Below are 17,581 nucleotides of genomic sequence, written 5' to 3' on the forward strand. Positions count from 1 at the left end.
TGGTACCAACCGGCCAGGTCTCTGACCTCCTCTGTCAGGTGCGTGAATGAGGACCCAAAAGCGAATTAACAAAACAGAGTTTCTTTAATGACGAAACACACGTAGGCTCAGATGGACAGGCAGATTCCGACAGGACAGGACAAGGTTAGCTGAACAGGCAGATTCCGACAGGACAGGACAAGGTTGCAGCAAACACGACGATAGTCTGGTTCAGGCATGAGTAACACAAACAAGAATCCGACAAAGACAGAAGCAGAAACAGAGAGAGATATAGGGACCTAATCAGAGGGAAAAAGGGAACAGGTGGGAAAAGGGGTGAACGAGGTAGTTAGAGAAGACAAGGAACAGCTGGGGGAAAGAGGGGAAGAAAAGGTAACCTAATACGACCAGCAGAGGGAGACAGGGTGAAGAGAAAGAACAGGAACAGGACACAACATGACAATACATGACAGTACCCCCCCACTCACCGAGCGCCTCCTGGCGCACTCGAGGAGGAAACCTGGCGGCAACGGAGGAAATCATCGATCAGCGACCGGTCCAGCACGTCCCGAGAGGGAACCCAACTCCTCTCCTCAGGACCGTACCCCTCCCAATCCACTAGGTACTGGTGACCACGGCCCCGAGGACGCATGTCCAAAATCTTACGGACCCTGTAGATAGGTGCGCCCTCGACAAGGATGGGGGGGGGGGGGGGGGGGAAGACGAGCGGGGGCGCGAAGAACGGGCTTAACACAGGAGACATGGAAGACCGGGTGGACGCGACGAAGATATCGCGGAAGAAGAAGTCGCACTGCGACAGGATTAATGATCTGAGAAATACGGAACGGACCAATGAACCGCGGGGTCAACTTGCGAGAAACTGTCTTAAGGGGAACGTTCTGAGTGGAGAGCCAAACTCTCTGACCGCGACAATATCTAGGACTCTTAGTTCTACGCTTATTAGCAGCTCTCACAGTCTGCGCCCTATAACGGCAAAGTGCAGACCTGACCCTCTTCCAGGTGCGCTCGCAACGTTGGACAAAAGCCTGAGCGGAGGGGACGCTGGACTCGGCGAACTGAGATGAGAACAGCGGAGGCTGGTACCCCAGGCTACTCTGAAAAGGAGATAGCCCGGTCGCAGACGAAGGAAGCGAGTTGTGGGCGTATTCTGCCCAGGGGAGCTGTTCTGACCAAGACGCAGGGTTGCGAAAAGAAAGACTGCGTAAGATGCGACCAATAGTCTGATTGGCCCGTTCTGCTTGACCGTTAGACTGGGGGTGAAAGCCGGAAGAGAGACTGACGGAAGCCCCAATCAAACGGCAAAACTCCCTCCAAAATTGAGACGTGAATTGCGGACCTCTGTCCGAAACGACGTCTGACGGAAGGCCATGAATTCTGAAAACATTCTCGATGATGATTTGTGCCGTCTCTTTAGCAGAAGGAAGCTTAGCAAGGGGAATAAAATGAGCCGCCTTAGAGAACCTATCGACAACCGTAAGAATAACAGTCTTCCCCGCTGACGAAGGCAGTCCGGTGACAAAATCTAAGGCGATGTGAGACCACGGTCGAGAGGGAATGGGAAGCGGCCTGAGACGGCCGGCAGGAGAGGAGTTACCGGACTTAGTCTGCGCGCAGACCGAACAAGCAGCCACGAAACGACGCGTGTCATGCTCCCGGGTGGGCCACCAAAAACGCTGGCGAATGGAAGCAAGCGTACCCCGAACGCCAGGGTGGCCGGCTAACTTGGCAGAGTGAGCCCACTGAAGAACGGCCAGACGAGTAGGAACGGGAACGAAAAGAAGGTTCCTAGGACAAGCGCGCGGCGACGGAGTGTGAGTGAGTGCTTGCTTTACCTGCCTCTCAATTCCCCAGACAGTCAACCCGACAACACGCCCCTCAGGGAGAATCCCCTCAGGGTCAGTGGAGGCTACTGAAGAACTGAAGAGACGAGATAAAGCATCAGGCTTGGTGTTCTTAGAGCCCGGACGATAAGAAATCACGAACTCGAAACGAGCGAAAAACAGCGCCCAGCGCGCCTGACGCGCATTAAGTCGTTTGGCAGAACGGATGTACTCAAGGTTCCTATGGTCAGTCCAAACGACAAAAGGAACGGTCGCCCCCTCCAACCACTGTCGCCATTCGCCTAGGGCTAAGCGGATGGCAAGCAGTTCGCGGTTTCCCATATCATAGTTACGTTCCGACGGCGACAGGCGATGAGAAAAATACGCGCAAGGATGGACCTTGTCGTCAGAGAGGGAGCGCTGAGAAAGAATGGCTCCCACGCTCACCTCTGACGCGTCAACCTCGACAACGAACTGTCTAGAGACGTCAGGTGTAACAAGGATAGGTGCGGATGTAAAACGATTCTTGAGGAGATCAAAAGCTCCCTGGGCGGAAACGGACCACTTAAAGCACGTCTTGACAGAAGTAAGGGCTGTGAGAGGAGCTGCCACCTGACCGAAATTACGGATGAAACGACGATAGAAGTTCGCGAAGCCGAGAAAGCGCTGCAGCTCGACGCGTGACTTAGGGACGGGCCAATCAATGACAGCTTGGACCTTAGCGGGATCCATCTTAATGCCTTCAGCGGAAATAACAGAACCGAGAAATGTGACGGAGGAGGCATGAAAAGTGCACTTCTCAGCCTTCACAAAAAGACAATTCTCTAAAAGGCGCTGGAGGACACGTCGAACGTGCTGAACATGAATCTGGAGTGACGGTGAAAAAATCAGGATATCGTCAAGGTAAACGAAAACAAAGATGTTCAGCATGTCTCTCAGGACATCATTGACTAATGCCTGAAAGACAGCTGGAGCGTTAGCGAGGCCGAAAGGAAGAACCCGGTATTCAAAGTGCCCTAACGGAGTGTTAAACGCCGTCTTCCACTCGTCCCCCTCCCTGATGCGCACGAGATGGTAAGCGTTACGAAGGTCCAACTTAGTGAAAAACCTGGCTCCCTGCAGGATCTCGAAGGCTGAAGACATAAGAGGAAGCGGATAACGATTCTTCACTGTTATGTCATTCAGCCCTCGATAATCTATGCAGGGGCGCAGGGACCCGTCCTTCTTCTTAACAAAAAAAAACCCCGCTCCGGCGGGAGAGGAGGAGGGGACTATGGTACCGGCGGCAAGAGCTACAGACAAATAATCTTCGAGAGCCTTACGTTCGGGAGCCGACAGAGAGTATAGTCTACCCCGGGGGGGAGTGGTTCCCGGAAGGAGATCAATACTACAATCATACGACCGGTGTGGAGGAAGAGAGGTGGCCCTGGACCGACTGAACACCGTGCGCAGATCGTGATATTCCTCCGGCACCCCTGTCAAATCACCAGGCTCCTCCTGTGAAGAAGAGACAGAGGAAACAGGAGGGACAGCAGACATTAAACATTTCACATGACAAGAGACGTTCCAGGAGAGGATAGAATTACTAGACCAATTAATAGAAGGATTATGACAAACTAGCCAGGGATGGCCCAAAACAACAGGTGTAAAAGGTGAACGAAAAATTTAAAAAGAAATGGTTTCGCTATGATTACCAGAGACAGTGAGGGTTAAAGGTAGCGTCTCACGCTGAATCCTGGGGAGAGGACTACCATCCAAGGCGAACAAGGCCGTGGGATCCCTTAACTGTCTGAGAGGAATGTCATGTTCCCGAGCCCAGGTCTCGTCCATAAAACAGCCCTCCGCCCCAGAGTCTATCAAGGCACTGCAGGAAGCTGACGAACCGGTCCAGCGTAGATGGACCGACAAGGTAGTGCAGGATCTTGAAGGAGAGACAGGAGTAGTAGCGCTCACCAGTAGCCCTCCGCTTACTGATGAGCTCTGGCTTTTACTGGACATGAAGTGGCAAAATGACCAGCGGAACCGCAATAGAGACAGAGGCGGTTGGTGATTCTCCGTTCCCTCTCTTTAGTCGAGATGCGGATACCTCCCAGCTGCATAGGCTCAGCACCCGAGCCGGCAGAGGAAGATGGTAGTGATGCGGAGAGGGGGGCAACGGAGAACGCAAGCTCCTTTCCACGAGCTCGGTGACGAAGATCAACCCGTCGCTCAATGCGAATAGCGAGTTCAATCAAGGAATCCACGCTGGAAGGAACCTCCCGGGAGAGAATCTCATCCTTTACCTCTGCGCGGAGACCCTCCAGAAAACGAGCGAGCAAAGCCGGCTCGTTCCAGCCACTGGAGGCAGCAAGAGTGCGAAACTCAATAGAGTTGGATCGATTACCTTGACATAGGGAAGACAGGACCCTGGAAGCCTCCTCCCCAAAAACAGATCGATCAAAAACCCGTATCATCTCCTCCTTAAAGTCCTGATACTGGTTAGTACACTCAGCCCTTGCCTCCCAGATTGCCGTGCCCCACTCACGAGCCCGTCCAGTAAGGAGAGATATGACGTAGGCGATACGAGCAGTGCTCCTGGAGTAAGTGTTGGGCTGGAGAGAAAACACAATATCACACTGGGTGAGGAACGAGCGGCATTCAGTGGGCTCCCCAGAGTAACACGGCGGGTTATTGATTCTGGGCTCCGGAGATTCGAAAGCCCTGGAAGTGGCCGGTGGATCGAGGCGGAGATGGTGAACCTGTTCTGTGAGGTTGGAGACTTGGGTGGCCAGGGTCTCAACGGCATGTCGAGCAGCAGACAATTCCTGCTCGTGTCTGCCTAGCATCGCTCCCTGGATCTCGACGGCTGAGTGGAGAGGATCCGAAGTCGCTGGGTCCATTCTTGGTCGGATTCTTCTGTCAGGTGCGTGAATGAGGACCCAAAAGCGAATTAACAAAACAGAGTTTCTTTAATGACGAAACACACGTAGGCTCAGATGGACAGGCAGATTCCGACAGGACAGGACAAGGTTAGCTGAACAGGCAGATTCCGACAGGACAGGACAAGGTTGCAGCAAACACGACGATAGTCTGGTTCAGGCATGAGTAACACAAACGAGAATCCGACAAAGACAGAAGCAGAAACAGAGAGAGATATAGGGACCTAATCAGAGGGAAAAAGGGAACAGGTGGGAAAAGGGGTGAACGAGGTAGTTAGAGAAGACAAGGAACAGCTGGGGGAAAGAGGGGAAGAAAAGGTAACCTAACACGACCAGCAGAGGGAGACAGGGTGAAGAGAAAGAACAGGAACAGGACACAACATGACAATACATGACATCCTCCCTATATGCTGTCTCGTCGTTGTCGGTGATCAGGCCTACCACTGTAGTGTCGTCTGCAAACTTATTGATGGTGTTGGAGTCGTGCCTGGCCATGAAGTCATGGATGAACAGGCAACAGGGAGTACAGGAGGGGACTGAGCACGGGGAGCTCCAGTGTTGAGGATCAGCGTGGCAGATGTGTTGCTACCTACCCTCACCAACTGGGGGCGGCCCGTCAGGAAGTCCAGGATCCAGTTGCAGAGAGAGGTGTTTAGTCCCAGGATCCTTAGCTTGGTGATGAGCTTTGAGGGTACTATGGTGTTGAACGCTGAGCTGTAGTCAATGAACAGCATTCTCACATAGGTGTTCCTTTTGTCCAGGTGGGAAAGGGCAGTGTGGAGTGCAATAGGGATTGCGTCATCTGTGGATCTATTTGGGCGGTATGCAAATTGGAGTGGATCTAGGGTTTCTGGGATAATGGTGTTGATGTGAGCCATTACCAGTCTTTCAAAGCACTCCATGGCTACGGACGTGAGTGCTATGGGTCTGTAGTCATTTAGGCAACCTGTAGTCAGGTTGACTTTGTGTTCTTGGGCACAGGGTATATGGTGGTCTGCTTGAAGCATGTTGGTATTACAGACTCAATCAGGGACATGTTGAAAATGTCAGTGAAGACACTTGCCAGTTGGTCAGCACATCCCCGGAGCACACGTCCTAGTAATCCGTCTGGCCCTGCAGCCTTGTGTATGTTGACCTGTTTAAAGGTCTTTCTCATGTCGGCTACGGAGAGCGTGATCACACGGTCGTCCGGAATAGCTGATGCTCTCTTGCATGCCTCAGCGAGCATAGAAGTGATTTTAGTTCATCTGGTAGGCTCGTGTCACTGGGCAGCTCTTGGCTGTGCTTCCCTTCGTAGTCTGTAATATTTTTCAAGCCCTGCCACATCCGACTAGCGTCAGAGCCAGTGTAGTATGATTCAATCTTGGCCCTGTATTGACGCTTTGCCTGCGTCGCAGGGTATAGCGGGATTTCTTGTAAGCTTCCGGGTTAGAGTCCCGCACCTTTTTAGCGGCAGCTCTACCCTTTAGCTCAGTGCGAATGGTGCCTGTAATCCATGGCTTCTGGTTGTGGTATGTACGTACAGTCACTATGGGGACGTCATCGGAAGAATCCCGGAACATGTCTGCGCTAGCAAAACAGTTGCTTCCTGCTTTAATTTTTGCTTGTAAGCAGGAATCAGGAGGATGTTGTGGTCCTATTTACCAAATGGAGGGCGAGGGAGAGCTCTGTGTGTGGCGTACAGGTGATCTAGAATTTTTTTTACCCCTTTTTCTCCCCAATTCCGTGGTATCCAATTGGTGTAGTCGCTACTATCTTGTCTCATCGCTACAACTCCCGTACGGGCTCGGGAGAGACGAAGGTTGAAAGTCATGCGTCCTCCGATACACAACCCAACGTTGTGTATCGCACTGCTTCTTAACACAGCGCGCATCCAACCCGGAAGACAGCTGCACCAATGTGTCGGAGGATACACCATGCACCTGGCAACCTTGGTTAGCGCTCACTGCGCCCAGCCCGCCACAGGAGTCGCTGGTGCGCGATGAGACAAGGACATCCCTACCGACCAAGCCCTCCCTAACCCGGACGTCGCCCCGCGGACCTCCCGGTCACGGCCTGTTACGACAGAGCCTGGGCCAGCTGTGCCACCAGGGACTCTGATGGCACAGCTGGCGCTGCAGTACAGCGCCCTTAACCACTGCGCCACCCGGGAGGCCCCACATTTAACATGTTGATAGAGATTTGGTAGAACTGATTTAAGTTTCCCTACTAATAAAATACGAAATACATAACACTTTATAAGTGAACTAGGCCACTAGCCAAAACCCTGTCAAACCTTTGTCAGTGTTATGTGCCATGAATGGAATGTGAATGAAAGATGAGCGTCTGCTAAATAACTACAATGTAAAAGTTTAAATATTATTCTTAACCACATACTACCGCACTGGATAAGTTACATTAACTACGCCACTGGCCAGCCTATAAAAGACCAACATCTACACAAGGCCTGAACCCTCTGGCTGACATTCAGTGTCTACACTACTGGGTGGGTACCACCCAAATACCAAAGCCTCAGACGCATTGTTTTCATTTTCCACTCTAAGTTTATCTGACATATTCCAGATGTTTGAGCCTCCTATTTTTAGTCTTTAGAACCCTCAGTTGAAAACCAAGACCCAAGCCTTAAATAACCTCCATTATCAAGGTTCCATGATGCATCAGGGACCTCAGGATACAGGTTGTCAACCTATGTTCCAAAGAGGAGGGGAAAAGAGGAGGGAAAATGAGGACAACATGATTTCAACAAAAATAATAAATTGAGGACGACATGATATGGGTTGACATGTTGAGTAGTGAGCAGTGGTAGAAAAAGCACCAAATGATCATACTTGAGTAAATGTAAAGATACCTTCATTGAAAATGACTCAAGTAAAAGTGAAAATCACCCAGTAAAATACTACTTGGGTAAAAGTTTTAAAGTATTTGGTTTTTAAATATACTTAAGTATCAAAAGTTAATGTAATTGCTAAAATATACTTAATATCAAAAGCAAAAGTACAAAACATTTCAAAATCATTATATTAAAGCACCAGATGGCAATTTTTTTTTAATTTATGGAAAGCCAGGGGCACACTCCAACATTCAGACATAATTTACAAACGAAGCATGTGTGTTTAGTGAGTCTGCCAGATCAGAGGCAGTAGTGATGTCGACCAGGGATTTTCTGTTGATAATTGTGTGAATTGTATCATTTTCCTGTCCTGCTGAGCATTTAAAATGTAACGCTGTGCTTTTAGGTGTCAGGGAAAATGTATGGAGTAAAAAGTAAATAGTTTTCTTTAGGAACTTAGTGAAGTAAAAGTACATGTTGTCAAAAATATAAATAGTCAAGTAAAGTACAGATACCCCAAAAAACTACTTAAGTAGTACTTTAAAGTATTTTGACTTACTGTGTACTTTACACCACTGGTAGCGAGGATGCGGTTGGTTGTGGTACTGGTGAACTTAGAAGTTGGATAAGGTTTGGGTAGGCATTTAGGGTGATGTAATAGAGGTGGTTAGCTTCACGATTTACCTCAGCAGGCTAACACAGTATAGCATACAGGTGACACTGGTTGGTCACACTCTCCTGCAGAAGGAGTATGGGGAATTGCTAGATGTAGCAAATATTGACCAGGGATACGCGCATCAGGCCAAAATAGACATACAAAACCCCTCGACATACAAAAACCCTAGACATACAAAAACCTAGAGTATCCACCCTAGTCACACCCTGACCTAACCAAAATATATATAAAACAGAGATATCTAAGGTCAGGGCGTGACACTCACTTGCATGAGAACTAAATACAGGCACAGACTGTGTGTGGAAAATGTGTGGCACACCCTTCTTATTAACCTGTGGTGAGTCATTCACAATTTTTGATTAACAAATAAGGTTTTACATGTAAGATGGCTAAATAAAGAGCAAAATGATTGATTATTATAATATTATTATTTCTACCCTGGTCCTATAAGAGCTCTTTGTCACTTCACACGAGCCGGGTAGTGACAAAAACTCACACTCATTCTTATGCTTATGTTATATATCATATAGTGTGTGTGTGGCAGGCTTACAATGATGGCAAAAAACAACATTTGAGAGTGCGCTGACCCTGGTGCTAGAGAGGGTACGCAGCTGGAGGTTGAATGTTTGAAGGGGTACAGGACTATAAAAAGTTTGGGGACCAATGTTCTATAGGGATGTCAGACATAAGGAAGTGGTAGTGCTTCCTTTATCGAAACCCTAGTGAGACCCTCCCTTGGTTGAGCAGAGAGCAGAGACACACGGCCCTGACAATGATGGACAAACATGCGCTCATCTCCATGTCCAATCTCCCACTGCCAGGGTTGTGAGTCAGCAATGACAAGGACTGGAAACTGATACCGTTTAGTGAACTGGGATAGCTTTCTGGCTACCTGTCTGTTCTTGGCAAGATCAGAAACGTTCCATAATTGGAACCTGTTGGATTAGTAAGAGGACGAGAAACAAATATAACTTACAATAACGTTGGAGGTATCTAACATATTTACTTGAGCATCTCCATGAGACCATTAATGTTGAAACCTGCACCCTCTGACCTAATCACCTTTTTGGCCTTCTTCATACGAAACTAACACTGTGAAATAAATTAGCTTTGTGTTTCAGACATGGCACATGAGAGACTGACTGTCATAAATAACTTCACAAATACCTACTAGATGTCATAAAGAACTCACACATGTTTCGTTCACCAGTCTGTCTGTCTCTCAGTCTCTCTGTCACTCAGTCAGTGGGGCTGTGTTTGCGTATGAATCGTCAGTCAGACCCACTCTCTCCAGTGACGTGGGTGTTGTCTGTACTGTCTGGGATGTGGAACCATGTACAGACCATGTGTCGTAACTACTGGGACAGGAAGGTCTAATCTAACTTAAAACACCACAACCACCCCTGTCTGCCTACTCTGATTGACATGGCTTTTATGCCAATATGGGTGACAATATGGCCGCTGTGAGTGTTGACTGGAATTGAAGCATATTGACGAAAGAAGAAGAGACCAGATTGGCCACTCAGACAGAGAACTGGTTAGCCATGGCCCATTGTGGTAGGAAAATACACTGTGATCATTGATAGAACATTTTAAGCAATTTAGTCCATAGGTACAACAGTTTGTACTGTATGAGAATATGAATTCAAAGTTTTAACAAACAGATTAAGCGTCAAGAGCCTGGCCCAGGACTGTTAGATTTTCAGCAAATGGCATTGCGTCAAATGTTTCTGTGAAGAAATATTTGAGTGCTGTTTCTATGATTAAATTCCTGTGTAGTGTCATGCCATACATACTCCTCCTTCAGTGTGTTATAATGCTCTCCTCCAACTCTCTATCAGTGTCCTCCATCCATTACATGACTCTGTCTGTAATCCTACCATCCTCACAGCACGCCTCTGCAAGTCCTCTCTGACATTACAAACATGTCGTCCGTCTGTCTCCTAGTGCCATCTGATTCAACAGAGAAATCTTTCCACTGTTTTTTTGTTTTTTTAACAGAAAGGATATGCGCTACTCTCCCTCAAGCGGTTGATTGTCTTAAACTTTTAAGTCTTCAGAATGAGAGACAAGGCTGTGTCTCCGGTTTCCAACGTCATGTGGCAAAAAAACTGTCAGGAATCACTCTCTCTGTCTACTAATACAATTGTCCTTTGGTGAGGTCATGTGTCTATTGTTAACCACACAGGAAGGGACTGGGGAAGGGAGGACGTACATCTCCAGCAGTTTGTTTCAGCAGGTGATTAGTCAGACACTGCGTGATAGATTGTTTGTGTGAGAGATAAAGTTCCTGTTGAGCGGACGCTCAAGATTATAATTCATGTTCTTATTAAGACCAGGTGTCATCCACCCCATGATATTTCCTACTGCTACACCAGTTAATACTAATTTATGTTATGCCATTATGAATAATGTTACTCTTTAAAGCCCCAATACAACACTCATAACAGTTCCAGCTATACTGATATTATTGTTTATCATCATTACTAATGATACCAAGTATGCCAGCCATATAGATATTGTAAATTTATGTTCTATTATGGATTTCATCATAGTTATTTAAATGTTTGCCTATGTTGAGCTTTGAGATAACACTGCTATGAAAAGTGCTATACAAATTACATGTGTTATTATATAAGATAATGACATCATTAGACAAATGTGGTCATAAATGAACTTATTCTTTCTTCTGATTGCAGTGAAAGTAATCCGTGAGGCGATCGACTGACAATGAATCACTGGAGATAAGGTTTTAATGACAAACAAGCACTTGACAGACAGTGGCTCTATTGTGTTCTGATATCACTTGAATCTGTTCTGATCAAGGCCATTGTCATGTGGTTGTTCTGAAGGACATCAACAGGGCCATAACTGTGAATCATGATCCAACACTAGTCTTTACTTTATAAGGAAATGGAAGTAGTGGCTAATCTAGTTTCACTGCCATCATAAATACCCTGTTTCCACAATGATGATCTTATTGTTCCTCTGTCTATCTTAAGCCAAGGTAACACAGGAATACAGGAGTGAGGTTTATTGTCAGTACACTTGTTTCTCCTTCTCTCTCTTTTTTTTTTGTTACCTTTATGATATGGTGAGTGTGTGATGGCTCCAGTAAAGTCTATGTAGCGCACATTGAGCATTGTGAGATTTATGAGAGATGGCCAGCTGGTCCAGGGGATTGTCCAATGCCGTTGATATTGAACACATATCGCTTACGCTTATGCATGCCAGCTACGTTGTTATACTGTATAAGACTTTTGCACATGTCATTTTGCTCTAGTATTCAGCTGGAAAAAAAGCATTTCTTGGTTGGCATCGGTGAGAGTTTGACAATGTTTTTGTGTCTCGGAGTCCACATAAATATGTAAAGGAATGCATGCGCACAGTGCAGTAGGTCTCTAAGTGGGTTTTGGTCTTGGTCTTGCAGTGAGTCCTGCAGTGTGGCAAATAATTGTTCAGAAGTGACCGTTTAAAATTCATTGTTTACTTTTATTTTTTTTTACCTTTCTTTAACTAGGCAAGTCAGTTAAGAACAAATTTGGCCTAGGAACAGTGGGTTAACTGCCTATTCAGGGGCAAAACGACAGTTATAAGAGGGTATTTACAGTGCTTTACCCTATTACACATTGATAGGAAGAAACTGTAGACATCATTCTTATTAGCACACTTGACCCCAAAGCCTGAGATCAATAGGCTATCGGTTTATCTATATGGTACTCAGTAGGCCAATCGTTCATTAAGCTAGAGAAAGGTGACAGAGCTAAAGCAGTGTTTTTCAGACCATGAGACATCCCGAAATTCGGTCTTCTCACAAAATTTAGCTGATGGGACCACACTCCATGGGATAGGAGGACATGGCATGACATCTGACACTGCTTCAGAAAAGTCCATATTTGGGTAGCGTTATTTCTTCACGACAGCATTCTTTGGAGGCCGATTAAGGAGGGGTGAGACTGGGGGTGTCATAAATAAGTAACCAACTTCCTCCTCCATCCATTCATCTTCGTGACACCTATTCTCCATCAACCATGGCATTCTACATTCTTCACCAAATCATCCCAATTAGTCACAGGAAATGAATGTGTCCAGGAGAGACAAGCCAGCAGCTGTAGTATAATCTCCTGACCTATTTATATTCTAAGACATTTGGCAGAACCGAGCCAAACATTACATGTATTGTGTCCATTCTATGCACCATGAAATGGCCTGAATATCAGGCATATTTATAGTAAGTCTGTTTGGTGGGTACTACATTTCCTCTGTTTGTTCAACTGTTTCTAAATATTAGATGTGGGTATTTTCTGTATTAAATCACAACGCTGATTCATAAAATACTCATTTTTAGAGGAAGCATGTGCAGGTACAGCACTACACCTTGTAAAAGGATTCAAGGCCCATATGGAGAAATACCCCAGTGTGCAAGAATAGTTCAATGGCAGTCAACAGAGAGACGGAAATCTTACCTGTGACTGACTGTTTGATCTTATTAATAGCCTCAACATTAGAAGGAGACAGGAAACGTTTCCAATCATTGTGTTTTCATTTGTAACTATTTCGCTGTCCCTGAAGAAAATACTGTGGAGAGAAAGGTTATCTGACAGAGGGTAGCGAGAGGGCAGCGAGAGGGCAGAGGGCGGAGAGATGGAGGGAGGGGTGAATGGAGGGAGACACCGCCTTACAGTACAGTTGAGTGACACCTCTGTCTAGGATACCTCACATCTGGACTAGCTCAGTATGCCCAACGCAGGAGGGGTCAGGGTGCACCCAACCAACCACCCCATCTGTTTATCAACCAACCAACTCCACTTCCTATGGAATGCCACCAGTCTACCAACACCAGCCTAGACGATTACACAGGGATGACCCTGTCCATCTCCCAAATCCTTATCCCCAAATCCTTCTGCATCCCCCACCCCTGGGTCAGGGACCCCAGCCAGAAACACCCTAACTGAAGGGAAAGACTGCTATTTTTAGATATGGGGAGAAAGAGGGAAACATGGATAAACTGGGCCCAAAAAGAAGGTCACAAATATAATTTCTCTTTCTGTGACTTATTCCTCCTGCTACTCAACAATCACATTACATTTCACTATAAGTAGTGAAACTGGTCAGCAGAGAATGCACTCCTATATTGGCCATCTCTGAAACTCACTTACATAATTCATTTGATGATTCAGCAGTAGCAATACAAGGATGTAACATCTACCAAAGAGACAGGAGTGACTATGGTGGAGGTGTTGCTGTTTATGTTCAGAGCCATATTCCTGTAAAGCTTAGAGAGGACCTCATGTCTAATGTTGTCTAAGTGTTGTGGTTGCAAGTTCACCTGCCTCATCTAAAGCCTCTTATTTTGGGGTGCTGCTATAGGCCACCAAGTGATAACAGTCAGTATCTGGATAATATGTGTGAAATGCTTGATAATGTGTGTGATGCTAACAGAGACGTCTATTTTCTGGGTGACCTTAATATAGACTGGTATTCATCAAGCTGTCCGCTCAAAAGGAAGCTTCTTACTGTAACCAGTGTCACTGGGCTACACACAATACCCCATGTGTGGAACTATGTTAGTACTTTTTTTTTTACAAAAGCTGAAAAGTCTTGAGTCAATAAGTATTCAACCCCTTTGTACCCTACACATACAATTAACACATACAATTAACACCACAAAGAGTGAGGAGGTTCAACCACAAAGAGTAAGGAGGTTTTCCAATGCCTCGCAAAGAAGGGCACCTATTCAGTGGCGGATTTAGGCATAGGCAACATGGGCATCCGACCAGGGCGGCATCTTGCGGAGGGCAGCATGGGGCACCCACACAAAAATAATAATAATAATAATGATAGATAAAACACACACAAAAAAAAAAAAAAAAAATCTGAATGGCGACATTTGCGCGATCGGTTTTCTATCGCTCATTTGCACTTCATGTCAATGATATCATGTCACTGTGTGGGACTGTGGGTCAATTAACCTTGTCGGAGTGGTGGCCCTGATTCTAGTTTGTGAGCTAGGCAGGCTACTGCCTGGGAAGGTCTCCCACTCAGAAGTAAGAAATGGAAGCCCGAGGTAGTGGGAGCGGGGGAATCTATCAAATAGCACACCTCTAACTTTGTAGAGTACTAATGCAATTAGTAATGCAATTAGTTGTGCAATTTAGTTTGTGTGTTTCTATTTTGAAGTGCAATAGTGTAATAGTCAGGTTCTCTTCTTTATATGTGTGTAATTCTATTTGTGTATTTGTGTGATATAGGATTTGTGCAATTTTATTTTATTTCTGTATTTTTTTGTTAGCTATTTTTTTTTGTTAGCAATAGAGCAATAGAGTAATGTAGCCTGTACAGAAAAAAATGTATTCCAAAACATGCATCCTGTTTGCAATAGGCAAAATTAAAACTGCAAAAAAGGTAGCAAAAGATTAACTTTATGTCTGGAATACAAAGCTTTATGGTTGGGGAAAATCCTCCCAAGGTCACCCTCCCTAGGAGTGGGGGTGACCTTGATAATTTATTGTTAAAACGAGAGGCTGCCTGGATCTTTAACTTAAAGAACCCTTCGGTCTCAACGTAGACTTTGATCTGAAGCCATTCTTGTGATTATTGTGACTTTGCCATTGTAATTGTTTGTAAGCTTGTGTAGTCAAATTAATCTATGATCGTATGCTATCCATTTGTTGTTTGTATGCTGTTCTTTGTATGACATTTTAATATTTGATAATTAACCAATGATATTAGGCCACTCTTGGCCATGATTACAGACACCTGTGTCTTTTGACACTACATAAACGAGTCATCCCGCAGTGTTTGTGATTATACCCTGATGAAGACAGCTTGGCTGTCGAAACGTTGGTAATTAAATTTTTGCATCTGAGCTCCTAGAGTGTGCGGCTCTTTTATTTTCAAGTTTTCTACACCGCTAGCCAGCACCTCGCCTAAATAGGTGTGCGTTTCTTTTTCTTCTAGATCGTTTGGGGAAAATCCAACACAATACATCACTGAGTACCACTTTTCATATTTTCCAGCATGGTGGTGGCTGCATCATGTTATAGGTATGTGTCACGTTCTGACCTTTATTTCTGTTTTGTATTTATGTAGTATGGTCAGGGCGTGAGTTGGGTGGGCAGTCTATGTTTGTTTTTCTATGTTTTGGGGCAGTTCTATGTTTTCGGCCTAGTATGGTTCTCAATCAGAGGCAGGTGTCATTAGTTGTCTCTGATTGAGAATCATACTTAGGTAGCCTGGGTTGCACTGTTTGTTTGTGGGTGATTGTCTATGTTAGTGGCTTGTGTCAGCACAGGTCTCATTTTGTAGCTTCACGGTCGTATTTGGTTTATTGTTTTCGTTACTCTTTTGCATAGTGTTCAGTCTTTCTTTATTAAAGATTCACCATGGACACTTACCACGCTGCGTATTGGTCCTCAGATCCATCTCGCCTCTCCTCTTCAGATGAAGAGGAGGACGGCCGTGACAGAATCACCCACCAACCAAGGACCAAGCGGCGTGGTAGAAAACAGCGACGACAGCAGCAGCAGCAGCGGCAGCAACAACAACAGCGGCCGGCTTCACAGGACTACACAACTTGGGAGGAGATAGACAGATGGGCCATCGACCCAGGGAGAGTGCCGGAGCCCGCCTGGGATTCGATGGAGCAGTGCAAGGAAGGTTACAGGAGAATGAGGTTGGCGAAGGCAGCACGGCAGTGCGACAGGTACGAGAGACAGCCCCAAACATTTTTTGGGGGGGGGCACACGAGGGGTGGAGCTAAGCCAGGTAGCAGACCTGCGCTCACTCCTCGTGCTTATTATAAGCAGCAAGATACTGGGCAGGCACCGTGTTATGCGGTTAAGCGCACGGTGTCGCCAGTACGTGTCCATAGCCCGGTGCGCTATAGGACAGCCCCCCGAGAGTGTCATGCGAGTGCGGGCATCGAGCCAGGGCGTATGGTGCCTGCTCAGCGGGTCTGGTCGCCAGTACGCAGTTTTGGCCCAGGGTATCCTGCGCCGGCTCTGCGTGCTGTGTCTCCGGGGCGCTGGGAGGGTGCAGTGCGTCCTCTGCCCGCGCTCCGCTCGTGCCGGGCGAATGTGGGAATGGAGCCTAAGGGAGAGGTGCGTGTAGTAAGCACTAGATCTCCCGTGCTTACCCACAGCCCGGTTCAACCTGTGCCTGCACTCTGGAGGGTCCGGGCTAGAGTGGTTATCCAGCCTGGGGAAGTGGTGCCAAGGTTGCGCACCAGAGCTCCAGTGCTCCCCCACAGCCCGGTCCTTCAGGTGCCTCCTCTTAACCCCAAGCCTCCTGAAGGTCTTCCCAGTCTGGTGGTTCCTGTGGCAGCCCCACGCACCAGGCTGTCTCTCTGTCTCCTCCCTGCAGGGGGTCCTGTCTGTCTGGCGCCGCTGCCGGAGTCTCCCGCCTGTCCGGCGCCTCTGCCGGAGTCTCCCGCCTGTCCGGCGCCTCTGCCGGAGTCTCCCGCCTGTCCGGCGCCTCTGCCGGAGCCTCCCGCCTGTCCGGCGCCTCTGCCGGAGCCTCCCGCCTGTCCGGCGCCTCTGCCGGAGCCTCCCGCCTGTCCGGCGCCTCTGCCGGAGCCTCCCGCCTGTCCGGCGCCTCTGCCGGAGCCTCCCGCCTGTCCGGCGCCACTGCCGGAGCCTCCCGCCTGTCCGGCGCCACTGCCGGAGCCTCCCGCCTGTCCGGCGCCTCTGCCGGAGCCTCCCGCCTGTCCGGCGCCTCTGCCGGAGCCTCCCGCCTGCCCGGCGCCGCTGCCGGAGCCCCCCGCCTGCCCGGCGCCGCTGCCGGAGCCCCCCGCCTGTCCGGCGCCGCTGCCGGAGCCCCTTTGCCCAGAGCCCCTCTGTCCCGAGCAGCTGCCCCTCTGTCCCGAGCAGCTGCCCCTCTGTCCCGAGCAGCTGCCCCTCTGTCCCGAGCAGCTGCCTCTCTGTCCCGAGCAGCTGCCTCTCTGTCCCGAGCAGCTGCCTCTCTGTCCCGAGCAGCTGTCTCTCTGTCCCGAGCAGCTGTCTCTCTGTCCCGAGCAGCTGTCCCTCTGTCCCGAGCTGCCCCTCTGTCCAGTGGGGTCATTGAGAGGGGTGGTCATGCTGAGTAAGCCACGGAGGCGGACAATAAGGCGGACTAAGACAATGATGAGGTGGGGTCCGCGTCCCGCGCCAGAGCCGCCACCGCGGACAGATGCCCACCCAGACCCTCCCCTATAGGTCAAGGTTTTGCGGCCGGAGTCCGCACCTTTGGGGGGGGGTACTGTCACGTTCTGACCTTTATTTCTGTTTTGTATTTATGTAGTATGGTCAGGGCGTGAGTTGGGTGGGCAGTCTATGTTTGTTTTTCTATGTTTTGGGGC

This window comes from Oncorhynchus mykiss, chromosome 30 (assembly GCF_057628025.1).
Source record: "Oncorhynchus mykiss isolate SJ-2025 chromosome 30, ASM5762802v1, whole genome shotgun sequence".
NCBI classification, from domain to species: Eukaryota; Metazoa; Chordata; class Actinopteri; order Salmoniformes; family Salmonidae; genus Oncorhynchus; species Oncorhynchus mykiss.